The sequence below is a fragment of the Chrysochloris asiatica genome, unplaced genomic scaffold (genome assembly GCF_000296735.1).
Source record: "Chrysochloris asiatica unplaced genomic scaffold, ChrAsi1.0 scaffold00009, whole genome shotgun sequence".
NCBI classification, from domain to species: Eukaryota; Metazoa; Chordata; class Mammalia; order Afrosoricida; family Chrysochloridae; genus Chrysochloris; species Chrysochloris asiatica.
This window is the reverse complement of record NW_006408527.1, coordinates 2,545,753-2,560,644: the sequence shown is the minus strand read 5'-3', so window position 1 is coordinate 2,560,644 and position 14,892 is coordinate 2,545,753. Positions and strand designations below refer to the sequence as shown.

Below are 14,892 nucleotides of genomic sequence, written 5' to 3'. Positions count from 1 at the left end.
GGGGTTACTTCTGGGGCCCCTCTTGCACACTTGGTTCCCTTCTGAGCAGCGAGGCAAAGCTGTACCCGCAGATCTCCAGTTCCCCACCTAAATGTCAGCTGTCACACTCAGCTTGAACCCACACGATAGTCTTTTTTTTTTTTTTCCCCATACTGAGCAGCAATTGGAGGGGGACCTGTTAGCATGCTTTTTGTGGTTGATTAACTTGACAGTATGCCAAGTTACATGAGAGTGCAAAAAGGCAAGACTTCACTGCTTGGCTTAACATACATGGAAGTTGCTGCTATTAAAATGCCTGGGTCAGAAGGAGCAGCCACAGTAATGCTGATAACCGTGTGAATGGTCAGCTGTGCACAGCACAGAATGATTTCCTTGCCGCAAGCCTTTCCCTGCAATTAGAACAGAAACTTCAAATGACAAATATAGAAAGGTAGAAAAGTAGGATTTTAGATGGGTCTGTTTGGGAATAGCATTACAGAAACTGCTTCTGCTTGTTATCTGTGTGAGTGGGACAATTCATCTCTCCCATACCTTGTTTTCTTCTATGAAGTGGTAATTCTAATATCTAAATGTAAGTTTCTTTTAAATTAAAAAGTTACACTGGATTGGTGGTCCCTGGGTTGTACAAACAGTTTGCACTTGACTACTAACCTTAAAAGTTGGTGCTTCAAACCCCCACCCCAACTGTGCCAAAGAGGATCTGACAATCAGCTTCCATGAGGATTGTTGTTGTTGTTGTTAAGTGCCGTCGAGTCGGGTCCGACCCATAGCGACTCCATGAGGATTATAGCCAAGAAAATCTACGGGGCCATCTACTCTGTAATGCCCGGGGTCACCTTTAATCAGAATCAGCTTGACAGCAACAGGTTTATACTGGGTTAATAGTGTCTCCCCTCCCCAAATTTATGTCCTTCCTGGAACCTCAGAATGACAGTGACCTTACTGGAGATTGGTTCTTTACAGATGTAATTATTTACCAAAAGTCAAGAAATTCCTTAGGCTACCAGAACCCGAGTATCCGGGGAATCTAGTGGTTTATGAATTGGGCTGCTAACTGTAAGGTCAGCAGCTTGAATCTACCAGGTGGTCTGTGGGAGAAAGATGAGGCTCTTTGCTCTGTAAAGATGTACAGTTTGGAAACCCTAGCCAGGGTCCCTATGAGTCAGAACTGACTGAACAGCATACAACCACCCCCATCAGAACTTGAGAGGCAGAGAAGAATCTTCCCCTAAGGGTTCTAGAGAAAGCATGACTTTACTGATTTCAGACTTCTCGTTTCCAGAATTGTGAGAGGATGAATTTCTGTTGTTCCAAGCTACTCCGTTTGTGGTACTTTGTTATGACAGCCCTAAGATAGGAGATAAAGTCTCTGGTAGATAGACCTTTTTTTTACAATATTCTACTGTGTGAGTCTGCCCAGCTGTGCTCCATGCTCAAACCTGCTTCTTGAGTTTTCATTCTCCCATTTCTTCTCTCTCCTGGCCATATCTATCATAAGATCTTTTTTACTGTTCACAAATATCTGCCTATTTTTCTAAGAACAAGGCTCTATATTAACTATATAAGTAAATGTTAAAACGGATTCTTGCCTATTTCTTGGTTCTTCTCTGATTCAAACAAAAATCCTTCTGTTTCAGTTGTCTCCTGGTGAGTTTCATTTGCCTCTCTGTAGATAGCAGGTGAAACTTTCATTTGTGACAATGAGAGTTCTTTGCATGAAATCAATTGAAAGGAACCCTGGCTGGGGAAGAGAAGATCATCCCCCACACAAAAAATAAAAGAGACATTTGCTCTTAATGATGTCTAGGCTTTTTGATATTTCCTTGGATTCTTTCTTTCTGTAGGGTATTAACCCAAGGGGACCCGTCACTGGAAATCTTTGTGCTTAGGACTTTAGGAACTCTTTACTATGATTTTCTATGTAATAATACCTTTCTAAAGCACATAGTAAAATGTTTTAAAAGTGCTTTTTTAATCTATCATCTTATCTTGTTCTTCTAGCAGCCCATTTCAAGGGTCATAAAAATATGGATGTAGCTTGGAATCTTTTAAGTAAATATGTTCCTCTTGTAGCCAAGGAAGCCAATTCTAAGTTATGTAAAACTGGGACCTTTACCAAGCATGATATGCTTTTCTGGTGGTCAATCCATCCTGAAGATGCCTTCAAAGTGAGTGATTTGAAGTCTCAGACAATATTCTGTGATTCACTATGTTTTCATTGGTTAATTTTTAGGAAGTCATGGCATGCCGTGCCATTGCAGGATAACCACTCAATCACAACGTCAGTTTAAATCACACAGGTCGGTGGTTCAAACTCAACCAGCCATTTCTTGGAAACCCTACACAGTGTCGCTATGGCCTGGAACCAACTTGACGGCACTTAACAACAAAATTTTCAGAAGTAGATTGACAGACCTTTCTCACTAGTCTGTCTTAGTATGAAACCTGTCCACTGTGGGTGGCCCTGCTGGAATTTGAAATACTGGTAACACTGGGGATATAGTTTTCAATATCGGAACAGCATGTAAACCTCCACAGAAAGACAAACTCACAGGTGGGTGGTGGTGGTAGTGGTGTACTGTGGAGTTGGTTAGGAACTCAGATTGTAATCCACTATGCTACCAGTATTAAAGTATTGAAGAGCAGAGATGTCAGCTTGAGGACTAAGGTGCGCCTGACCCAGGCCATGGTGTTTTCAATAGCCTCATATGGATGCGAAAGCTGGACAGTGAATAAGGAAGATCGTAGAAGAATTGATGCCTTTGAGTTGTGGTGTTGGAGGAGAATACTGAAAGTGCCATGGACTGCCAAAAGAATCAATAGATCTGTTTTTGAAGAAGTGCAGCCAGAGTGCTCCTTGGAGGCCAAGATGGCTAGGCTTCGTCTCTCATACTTTGGACACATTGTCCGGAGAGAACAGTCGCTGGAGAAGGATGTCATGCTGGGTAAGGTGGAGGGTCAGAGAAAAAGAGGAAGACCCCCAACGAGATGGATTGGCCAGGTAGCATCATTGATGGACTCAAGTGTGGCAGCGGTAGTGAGGTTGGCCCAGGATCAGACATTGTTTCGTTCTGCTGTGCATGGGGTTGCTATGAGTCGGTTCCTACTCGATGGCACCTGACAACAACAACAATGCTACCAGAGTTCCTTCACAGATGGGTAGTGGAAATATTTTCTAGACCTTACCATAAGAGAAGGATAGAAGGAAGTATCTAAGAAAATAAACTTGCAGACAGTCTGGTGGGGTTCAAACCAAACTTCATTGTTTACTAATTCTGTTGTTGTTGTTAAGTGCTATGGACCCTGTATAGAGTTTCTAAGGTTTGAGCATCTGGCCCTGTAGTTAGCAATCCTATCCTAGAGCACCACACCAGGACTATATAACTGTATATTCCAGGCTATTTATTTGATTTCTCTTTGCTTTAGTTTCGACATGTGTAAAATGGATATATTAATAGTACAACCTGATAGGATTGAATGAGCTAATATTCATAAAGCATTGGGAGTAGTGCTTGAATCTTAGTCTAAGCATTGCATTCTATAATATTTGCCACTATTATGTATTATTTTATGAGAAAGGAAGATATTAAGATCCTTCTCCATAATTCTCTGTGGTGACCATGTAATTTATTTGATACATTGTTATATTCATTACTTACTCTTTAGAAGTATCTTCTGTAAGTCTTTGGATAACTCACTGTTGAGTAAAGTTACCATACACTTCAAAGAAAGAAAAAATAGTTTTGGAAAAGAACAATACAAAAAAAAAAAGAGTAAGAAACAACATAATACAGATGAAGAACCAAGGAAGGTCTAAGATCAGGAATTTGTTAGAAGTCTGTTTAGAGAGTTCCATACGTGCTGGTTTGCAAAGAAGCCTGGAATGTCAGGGATAGATTCAGAGACTAGAAATACCCCCTGGGAATTTCCAGTTAATGGGTCATGATCAAACTGATTTCCGTTTTTAGAAAGATATCTTTCTGTTTTTGTTGTGATTTTTCTAATCACCAAATAGTGGGTTTTTGTGTAATTTCCTTGTTAAATGCTTCTTGTTAATTTATCCCTAGTTCTTCTAGTTCTAGACCTATGAACCATACAGCTTTTTTTTTTTACATTAATCATTTAAATTTTATTCTAACACTCTTCCATTAAATAAAACACTAGATTTTGCAGGATAAGCACTGGACTGCTAACCAGAAGGTCAGCAGTTCAAACCAACCCGCCAGTCCTTAGAAACCTAATACAGGGTCATTATGAGTCAGAATTAACTCGAAGGCATTTATTGACAACAACGATTAGGTTCTGGGGAGTATACAGAGATGAACAGCATATAGTACTTAACTGTCCAAATATTAAGAAGTAGAATATTATGTTTTATTTTTACTATGTTTTTATCAGATACTAAAATTTTATTTATCGGGACTTAAAATAGTATCTGACATATATATATATATATATATCATTCAACAGTATTTGCTTCTATTCCCTCTGGATGTACACAAAACCATTCAGAAATATATAATCATTTAAACATCGAAAGGGCACATTCTACAAGCCTGCCTCCTGGCCACCAGCACACAGCCTTTCTCTTTCCGTGAGTCTAGAGTCCTCAGCTGCTCTTTCTCTCCATGTCCTCATCTCTGCCTCCATCTCTGGTGTGGCTCCTTCTCTGGATAGGGTCCTGCATTCTACTTGTGCTCTTCTCCCTTGATGGTCCTAAGGTCCTCTGTTCCTGGAATGTCATACATATACTTAAATGTTAGCAATTTCACTCAACTTTTTACCAAGATTCTTTATTCTAGCAGGATCTTAGTTTTAAATGAATAATGTTATTAACTCTTAAGAGATTATTAACTTAGTTTGTATACTAGGCTGCCTCAGGAAATGAGAAACACAAATGTTGAACAAATCAGCGATGTGAACTCTGCCATTGATCTGTGTGAAGTCACTAACTTTTTGAGCTTCAGCTTTCTTATTTCACAATAGGGATGAGACTACTGTATGGGGTTAAGTCAGACATGCAGGAGAGGTTTCTGTGGAGTGTGTGGCTCAAAGTGAACATTTCATTGTTTCCTTGCAATCCATTATTCACTCAGCATCTGTTCTGAAAAACAAACCAGGTCTTATTTTCACATTGTTGAATCTGCCTACAGTGTCTTTCCATTGGATTTGGGATCACATCCAAATTCTGACTATGACCTACAAGGTCCATGTGTTCTGGCCTCTGACCACCTATCTGCTTTTATCCTGTTTCCCTGTCTTCCTTTCTCTTATTCCAACTTTCTCTCATTCCAACAACTACATTCTTCCCTGCCTCAGGAATTTGCTAATTATGGGAGTCCTTAGAGGGTGCATCAAATGGTTAATGCATTCAGCTGCTAACCAGAAGGCTGGAGGTTCAAGTCCACCCAGAGGCAACTTGGAAAGAAGACCTGGAGATCAGAAAAATCAGCCGCTGACAATCCTATGGATTAGTTTCATGCTGACACACATGGACGGTCATGAGTAGGCATTGACTTGATGCCAACTGTTTTATGTTTTCTTTTCTGTACTTGGAAAATTCTTATCTCTACTTCACTTTCAGATGTGAATTCAAATATCATGTACTCAGAGAAAGCTTCTCTTACCTACCTGTTAAAGAAGGTTCCTCTGTCCTGCTACCTCCCACCAGCTATGTTAACTCTCACAAGTCCCTATTTATTGTCTGCGAAGCACACAATCTGAATCTATATTTTGTTGTTGTTATTATTAAGCATGGTAGTCGGTTCTGACTCACCTATATTTAGTATTTCTTATTTTGTTTGCTTATTTATTGTATGTCTCTTGCCTCTATAGGGGGATTAGTTGTCTGTCTTGTTCACTGCTGTATTTTCTGCACCGAGATAAGTATCTGAGGCTCCACAAATGTCAATAAGTAATCTTAAATTATTATTCTTAGGGTATTAATATTAAGCAAATTCTATGATTATTCAGTAAATATTACACTATAATTTTTATATTAAAATGTCATCCTTATATAATAACATTATATAGTTATCTAAGCAATACTGAAAAGTAAGAAAATACCTTGAAGTTTTTCTAACAATCAAGAGTGAGACCTATTTCCAATGCTGTTAAAAAGAACAGCCTAGAAATGAAACACTTGGTTGGGTAACTATTTGAGTTTTTAAGTAGTTGTGATTTCTAAGTTCCATGACTAAATCTAGACAGATATATTTCAGAATGCTATTTCTGGCAATATCTAGAACCATGTGATAAATGATGATTCGTCATGCATAGGTAGAACCATTAGATAAATATTTGATGGGCTGACTAAATGTCCGTTATGTAAACCAACTAACAAATTCTTTTTTTCTTAAACTATTCTGAGTTGGGTTTTTGGCAGTTTAATCCCAAGAACTCTTGCTCCTATACTTTCTAAGCTTGTTTCTCTAATTTTTGAACCAGTGCTGAAAACCACTACTTTGTAGAGTCAGCTTTGGATTCCCAGGGTGGTACCAACAGATAACTCACTTGATTGCTAACTAAAAGGTTGGAGGTTCTAATCCATTTAAAGGCACCTTGGAAGAAAGGTCAGGCAATCTACTTCTGAAAAATCCATCACTGGAAACCCTATCAGTTCTGTCACACATGGGACTCCCATGAATTGTACTCGTAGGCATCTGTGGGTTTTGTTATTATTATTTTGAGATTTAAAAGAAAGGATGTAGACAGACTACCCAACACACACTGCATCCTCAATAAATGATCTCTAAATTCAACTGCAGGCAAGCTCTGAGAGAGTTTCTTTGCCACAGTACATTTCACATTGATCCCTCATTGCCTGGTGGCCAGCTGATACCTGTTGTCCTGGTCTCCTCCTTAAAGAACCACTTGACTATGGAGCTGCTTTTTCCCTAAGCGAGTTGGTTATGGTGCCTTCTTGTTGTTGTTGTTAAGTGCTGTCAAGTCAGTTCTAACTCACAGTGATCCTGTATAGGGGTTTTGAGGAACAGCTGGTGAGTTTGAACTACCAACCTTGCAGTTCAAACTGGCCTTGCAGTCCAGCACGTTAACCCACAGCGCCACATCAGGACTCCGTTTTATGGAGCCTAGGCCTGCTCTTAGCAGGCACAGACTTTTAGGAAGACTAAGTTCCTGCCCTGCAGTGCACTGGAATTTTGAAAGATATCACCTAGAGAAGACAGCAGCTCCCACAAGAATTCTCAAGAAGACCACGTTTTTAGCCCAGATGAGCTGATTTTGGTACTGGTTCAGGAACATCTGGAGAAACAGCTGTGGATGACAAAAACGTGTTTATCTCTTTTGAAAAGAAAAGTGGTGAATAGGCAGGGTCCTCAGGGAGTACAGCACGACCAAATAGAGATCTGTTCCCATCATCCACACTTGGGATGGAAAAATAATTGAATCAAAACACAGCTTGTTTTCAAATCAAATAGCTTTAAAGGGTAATGAGTTGCAAGACTACAAAAGAGAGCTAAAACCATTTAAGCCACTAGCCTTTGCACCTCCCCTACTGCTGATAGTAGCAGAGATCTATAAAGTATATCAGTATCTCATCTCAAAATTTCCTCCACTGGCAAAACCTAGTCTTCTTCCTTATTACTGGAAGGTTAGCTCCCTGGAGATGTTCTTTGGGATCTGGTATTACTGGTGACCTGAAAAAGTTACTAGAATGTACTATACCTCTCAAAATTTGGTGATTTTTTTTTCACCCCTTTCCTTTGGCAAGATGGAAAGGATAGTGCTACGACTTTTAATTTTTTTAAAAAAACAAATGAATTCAATAGCTTGAGCTTTAATCCTACAAATTTTATAATCATGGCTTTTAAAGTTAATTTTTTTTAATAAGTGTCTGCCTCATATTTGCCAAAGTAGCAAAACTAAAATGGAAATATTTCTGATCTTTGGGAAAAAAGGAGAGTAGTTGTAATTGTATGATATAAACTATGACTGTAATAACTATTTTTATTCTGGTGGCCAAGTTACTAAAGAGTTTTGTTCACCCCTCCCTCCGCCCTCTCTCCTTATAAGCAGATGACACTTCAAGTAAAGGAGAAAGAATTGGAAGCTGGCAATCAGCTGACTAAAGGAGTCCTGGTGGTTAAACCTCTCATCTGCTAACAGTAAGGTCAGTGGTTGGAACTCACCTCTGCTCCATGGGAGAAAGATGCAATAATCTTCCTTGTAAAAAATTACAGCCTTGAAAATACTATGGGCCAGTTCTAACCTGTCCTATAGGGTTACTGGAAGTTGGTATTGACTCAACGGCACTGAGTTTGGTTAGATTTCGGTAATAAACTAATTGAGTTATATTGGTTATTATCATATAGTCTCGTAATTCCCGTTTGCATGGAAAAATTCATGGGAAAATAAATTCTAGAATAGTAACCTATGCTTTGGGAAAGAAGAATGTCAGATCTATTTTTAAGAGGGAGAAGAAACCTTTCAAAACATATGGGTTTAGCTTTATAGGAAACAGTTTCTAGACAAACATAGATGAACGATTTAACAGCAGCAGGGCATCCATTTATGTAAATACTGAACTGTGGGGCTCAAAAAAACAAACCCAAAGGAAAACATTATTAATCAGCTTGATTTTTTTTTTTTTTTTACTTTTCCCTCTCCACATTCTAAAAGAATGAGCAGATCAACATTAAGGAATGCTTTCAACAAGAACAACAAGCAAAACACAGTTTGGTGTTTTCTTTGGTTAAACTTTTCTGTTATTTAAAAAGTCTCTTAGCTAGTCTTAATTTGGATGCACAATATAACTGAAAATAGTCAGACAACACAATATTGCAATGTCCTATTTACTTTTCCTTTAAAACATTGATTGCTCAACTTCTGGTTGACCCAGCTCCATACCCATATGATGAAAGTAGATATTGAAAATATAAAACAAAAACAAAAATGGGCTTACTGGTCAGAAAGAAACTGGAGGAATTGAGACTGTGGCCCTCAATCACCCTTAAAGTCTGGAACAGAACTTACCCTTGTGGTCCAATCTTCAGACAAGTGGTAAATAGGTTTATAGAGGGAGAAACAACACTAGTAATGTATGTTCATCATAGAATGGCCAGCCATTCAAGATATATATATATATATATGTAGTTAAACACCCTTGAGTCAGTTCCGACCCATAGCGACCCTCTAGAGGGTTTCCAAGGAGTGACTGGTGAGCTTGAACCACCAACCTTGCAGTTGAAACTGACTTTGCAGTCTAGCGCATTAACCCACAGCGCCACACCAGGACTATATATATGTATATATATTGAGTGGTGGTGATGATGTGCTGTGGAGTCAGTTGCAACTCATGGCACCCTGTATAGGGTTTCCAAGGCTGTAAATCTTTACAGGAGTAGAAAGACTCATCTTTCTCCTGTGGAACCAATGGTAGTTTCAAACTGCTGACTTTAAGATTACCAGTTTGACTAGTAATCCCTGCTCTACCAGAGCTCCATATAGCTATAACTCTATGCATAAATATTTGATTTAGAGAGTAGTTTACCTAGATCAAAAGCACCTTAACAGTATCTTTTTCTAATAAGCAATGATAGGGAGTCTTGGCTTAGAATCCTATAATAGCTGAATATGCAGAGTTAAGTGTAGACATAGGCATGCATTGCTGTAGGATGAATATTGGACTGATAACTCCAAGATCCCAGGTAGAAACCCATGAGACTTTCTGCTCAGGTCACTATGTTTTGGGACTGACTTGATGACGCTTAACAACAATAGCAGTTCTATAAAACACTGAAAATAATCAGAACCATTAAAGGTAACTTTTGTTCCTTGATTTATAACTATATTATTATCCACTGAATGTTTTTTGTTATTGTGAGTTGCTGTTGAGTTGACTTTACCTCATGACAATCCTACGGGCATGCATCTTCAGGCCTGAATCCACTGATGCAAATGCTGTATTTTGAGAGCTTTCCAATTTCTAGGGCTCATCTTCCAGTATTATTTTGGATAATATGTTATTGTGATACCTAGGGGTTTTATTCTCTTTCTTAGTCTAGAAGGTCTTTCCACACTGGATGATGCTGGGTGACACTGCTGGTATTTGACAGACCAGTGACATAGTTTTCAGCATCATAGCAACATGCAAGCCACCACAGTACAGATGATTGACAGATAGATAGGAGATTTAATGTTTAATGTTGTCCATCTATTCTTAAAGTCAGATGATAGACTCTCGGCACCTAGGTGAATATGCTGTTGTTGTCGTTAAGTGCTGTCGAGTTGGTTCCAACTCATAGCGACCCTGAATTGGGTTTCCAGGGAGTGACTGATGAGCTTGCAGTGCTGAACTTGTAGTTCAAACTGACCTGTGGTCTAGTGCTCATTTTACAATGACACACCAGGATTATAAGGGTGAAATGTAGTATGACAACCAGAAAGTTATATGAGAGCAAGTATTGTCATTTCTGTTCTCATGGATTTCTAATACAGATGCTCTCCTTATCTTCTAGTGCACTCTGAAAAACTTCATCATGCCAGTAAGTCTGATTTTTTAGTTGTTCTTCTATATGGAATCACACAAAGGTGAGAGACTTGATCTTTTCCTAACTTTAGTTATCTGTGGGGTCCAAATGTATGTATTTCTATCTCTTTATCTTGTGAATAATGAACAATTTTTTGCAGGATTATTATGTGTTGTACTAAATACTTTACCTGTGTTTTCTTCTTTAATTCTTCTAAGAAACCTAGAAAGTGTGGTATTTTTGTCAAGGAAGAAACAAAGATTCAGAGCTTAGGAACTTCCTTAAAGCAGCCTAATTTGTATAGTTCTATGGCAGACATAGAATTTGAGCTCAGGTAGCAGGCACATGTAACTACTAAATTATCTTCCACTTAAGAATTAAAAGTTTGATAAACTTTCAGTTGTTGAAAACGATCTCATCCTTATCATTATCCAGGGATTTTATTTCAACATCATAACCATTATTGTCAGAACATTCCTGAACCCATTGTAGAGGGTCTCAACTCTCTTAATATTATGGTTTTGTGTGTTTTATGTACAGTATTCTGTGAGACCATCTTGCATATAGACTTTATTATAAGATCCTTTGGTATCTGCTCAAATGATTGGACTCTCTTTTTTTCTGGAGATTCCTGGATATATTCAGAGAACATGGATCCAAATTTGCTTCAGTTTTCTCCTTGGAAAAGATATAAAGATTCAGATTTCATAAAAGAAGATTTTATGAAACAGCTGGTTGCGTACAGCTGTTTGGGACCCAGTTCAGGCATATGGTGCCTCAGGACCTGGCTCCAGGACTGTGAAAACGGCTGCCTCCTTAGCTCCTGGTCCTAGGTGAGGGTCTCCCCTGATCTGAGAATGGCCACTCGGTATGAGCCAGTAGCTGTGCCTATGGGCCAGTGTACAAACTTGTGATACCCACAGTGGTCACTTTGTGGACTTCAAGAGTGTGAGAGTCCTAAAAGGAAATGGCACTGGAGGGGGCCTTCCTATCAGCACAGTTTGTGAGGTGACCTTACTAAGGTGGCTGGGGGCTTTGAGCATCCCAGTGTTGTCTGGTTGATGGTTGTCTGTGCCACAGCCCAAATGAACAGGACACCAAGGTGACCCTTGGTGCTTGAACATATGGACCAAGACGTATGGGAATACGTAGACAAAGCACCCCCACCAGGCTTGCCAGTGGAGACCATCAAGGACTAATGCATCAGTTTCTAAAAGGTCTTGATGTCCTGCTTGCCAACTACATCATTCATGTGAGACCTGAAGCCAGAGAATGCTCACGTGACAAATGGTGGAACAGTCAAGCTGGCCGCCTTTGGCCTGGCCAGAATCTGCAGTTACCAGATGGCACTTACACCTGTGGTTGTTACACTCTGGTATCCGGTTCCTGACATTCTTCTGAAATCTACATATGCAACTCCTGTGGACAAGTGGAGGGTTGGTTGTATCTTCTCAGAGCTGTTTGATTGAAAGCTACTCTTCTGTGGAAACTCAGAAGTTGACCAGTTAGACAGAATTTTTGAGCTCACCAAGCTGTCCCCAGAGGATAACTGACCCTGAGATGTATCCCTATCTGGGAGCCTTTTCTCCCAGAGGACCTCGCCCAGTGCAGTCTGTAGTGCCTGAGCTGGAGGAGTCTGGAACACAGCTACAGCTGTAAATTTTGACTTTAACCCACACAAAGGAATCTCTGCTTTCCCTGTCCCTCATCCCTCTTATCTACAAAAAGGAGATGGTAATCTAGAGTGAGCAAAGGAGTGGGTGAAACAAGACCAAGAGAAGGAAGAAAAGCTGTCATTTTCCTTCCTTTGGGCACAAGTGGAGAAATCCCCTCCCCACTGATAAGACAATCTCTACTTTAGCCTCTGCCTTCTTCAGCAAGCCTTAAAGATGTCCATCTCCTACCTCTCCTTTTGAGGAATATTCTTCTCTTGTCTCCCTATTTCCCTACACCCAGAGTTATGTCCTGTCTTCCCCTCTTCTCTCTCATTGATGTTGTGTTCCACATTATTACACAGGAAAAAGAAAGAAAGCAAAAAGAGGATAACATAGCGGATACTTATCTCTTTGTGTTACTGCTCAGCCACTATTGCTGCAGACAGCCTTTGCAACAAGTGATGGAGATGGTCCAGTATACAATAGTGGAGGTCTCAGAACATGTGTTATATATTATGTCTAGTACCAAGAGGATAGAATGGCAGAGAAGAACTTGTAAACCATTCCTCTCAGGATGACTTGATAGTGTTGTTGTTGTTAGGTGCCATTGAGTCAGTCCCAACTCATAGCGACCCTGTGCACAACAGAATGAAACACTGCCCGGTCCTGCACTAACCTCACAATTGTTGCCACGCTTGAGCCCATTGATGTTGCCACTTTACCAATCCATCTCGCTGGGGGTCTTCCTCTTTTTCTCTGATCGTCTACCTTACCAAATATGATATCCCTCTCCAGTGACTGATCCCTCCTGACAATATGTTCGAAGTATCAGAGATGAAGTCTGGCCATCATTACCTACTCTGGCTGCCCTTCTTCCAACACAGATCTGTATGTTCTTTTGGCAGACCATGGTACTTTCAATATTCTCCTCCAACACCTTAACTTAAATGCATCAATTCTTCTATGATCTTCCTTATTCACTGTTCAACTTTCACATGTATATGAGGTTATTGAAAATACCATGGTTTGTTGCAGGCACACCTTATTCTCGAAGCTGACATCTTTGCTCTTCAACACTTTAAGAAAGGTCTTGTGCAGCACATTTGCCTAATGCAAATTGTTTGATTTCTTGGCTGCTGCTTCCATGAGTGTTGATGGTTGGTCTAAGAAAAATGAAGCCTTTGACAACTTCAGTCTTTCTCCATTATTGAAAGAATTCTCTATGATGAAAGAATACAACCCTGTCGCACACCTTTCCTAATTTTAAATCATTCAATGTTCCCATGTTCTGTTCAAACAACTGCCTCTTCGTCTATGTACAGGTTCCTCAGGAGCACAATTAAGTGTTCTGGAATACTCATACTTCGCAATGTTGTCCATAGCTTGTCACGATTCACACAATCGAAGGGATTTGCATAGTCCATAAAGCACAGGTAAACATCTTTCTGGTATTCCCTGCTTTTAGCCAAGATCCATTGGACATCAGCAATGATATCCCTCTTTCCACATCCTCTTCTGAATCCAGCTCGAACCTCTGGATGTTCTCTGTCAGTGTATGCTTGCAGCCATTTCTATATTACCTTTAGCAAAACTTTACTCACATGGCACATCAAAGATATTGTCCAATTATTTCTCCATTCCATTGGGTCACCTCTCTTTGGAATGGGCACATATACGGGTCTCTTCCAATCAGTTGGCTAGATAATTGTCTTTCAAATTTCTTGGCAGAGATGAATGAGTGCCTCCAGTGCTGCCTCACTTTCTTGAAAGATTTCAATATTTATTCCATCAATTCCCAGTGCCTTGTTCTTTGCCAATTCCTGCAATTCACCTCAGACTTCCTCCTTTAGTATCATTGGCTCTTGATCATATGCTACCTCTTGAAATGGTTGATCGTCCTTTTGGTACGGTGACTCTGTGTATTCCTTCAATCTTCTTTTGATGTCTTCTGCATCATTCAATAATTTGCCCTGAGAATCCTTCAATAACAAAAGTCAAGGCTTGAATGTTTTCTTCAGCCCCCTCAGCTTGAGAAATGCTAAGCGATTCTTCCGTTTTAGTTTTCTAACTCCAGATCTTTGCACATTTCGTTGTGATATTTGACTTTGTCTTCTGGTGCTGACCTTTGACATGTTCTGTTCAGCTCTTGTACTGCCTCATAATTTCTTCCCTTTGCTTTAGCATCTCTACAATGGAGAAGAAGTTTCGGAGTCTTTTCTAACATCCATTTTGATCTTTCCTTCTTTCTTGTCTTGTCTTCATTAATAAATATAAATTTATTAATAACTTTTTGCTTTCTTTCTGTATGATGTTCTTGATGCAATCCCACAACTCTTTCTGGTCTTTGGTCTTTAGTGTCTAATGTATCAAATCTGTTCTTCAGATAATCTCTAAATTCAGGTGGGATATATACAAGGTTATATTTTGGCTCTCATGGACTTGATAGTAGCCACATCATTATAAGCAACTATTCTAGAGTCTGGAGACATTTATGGAGATATTTTCAGCCCAGTCTCTACAATAGCCACCAAGCATCAAGCATATTTAACCACTGAAAATGCTGAAGTATGCTACTAACTAATCTTACGGAGTATCATATTGCAAGAGTTTGCCATCCATAGCTACATGTCTCTTTAGCTAAAGAACTAGGATTGGTAATGTAGATTAGGAAGATTGTCTGGCAAGCTGTGTTTCAAATTTTATATTGTGTTCCTTTCTTGAGATATGTTAATCTTTGGTGGTTAAAC

The 14,892-nt window shown here is 39.5% G+C and overlaps 1 pseudogene; it reads left to right on the top strand.

Moving 5' to 3' along the window:
* The first annotated feature begins 11,347 nt into the window (after positions 1 to 11,347).
* On the top strand, positions 11,348 to 12,238 carry LOC102826053 (annotated as a pseudogene).
* Positions 12,239 to 14,892: the final 2,654 nt, after the last annotated feature.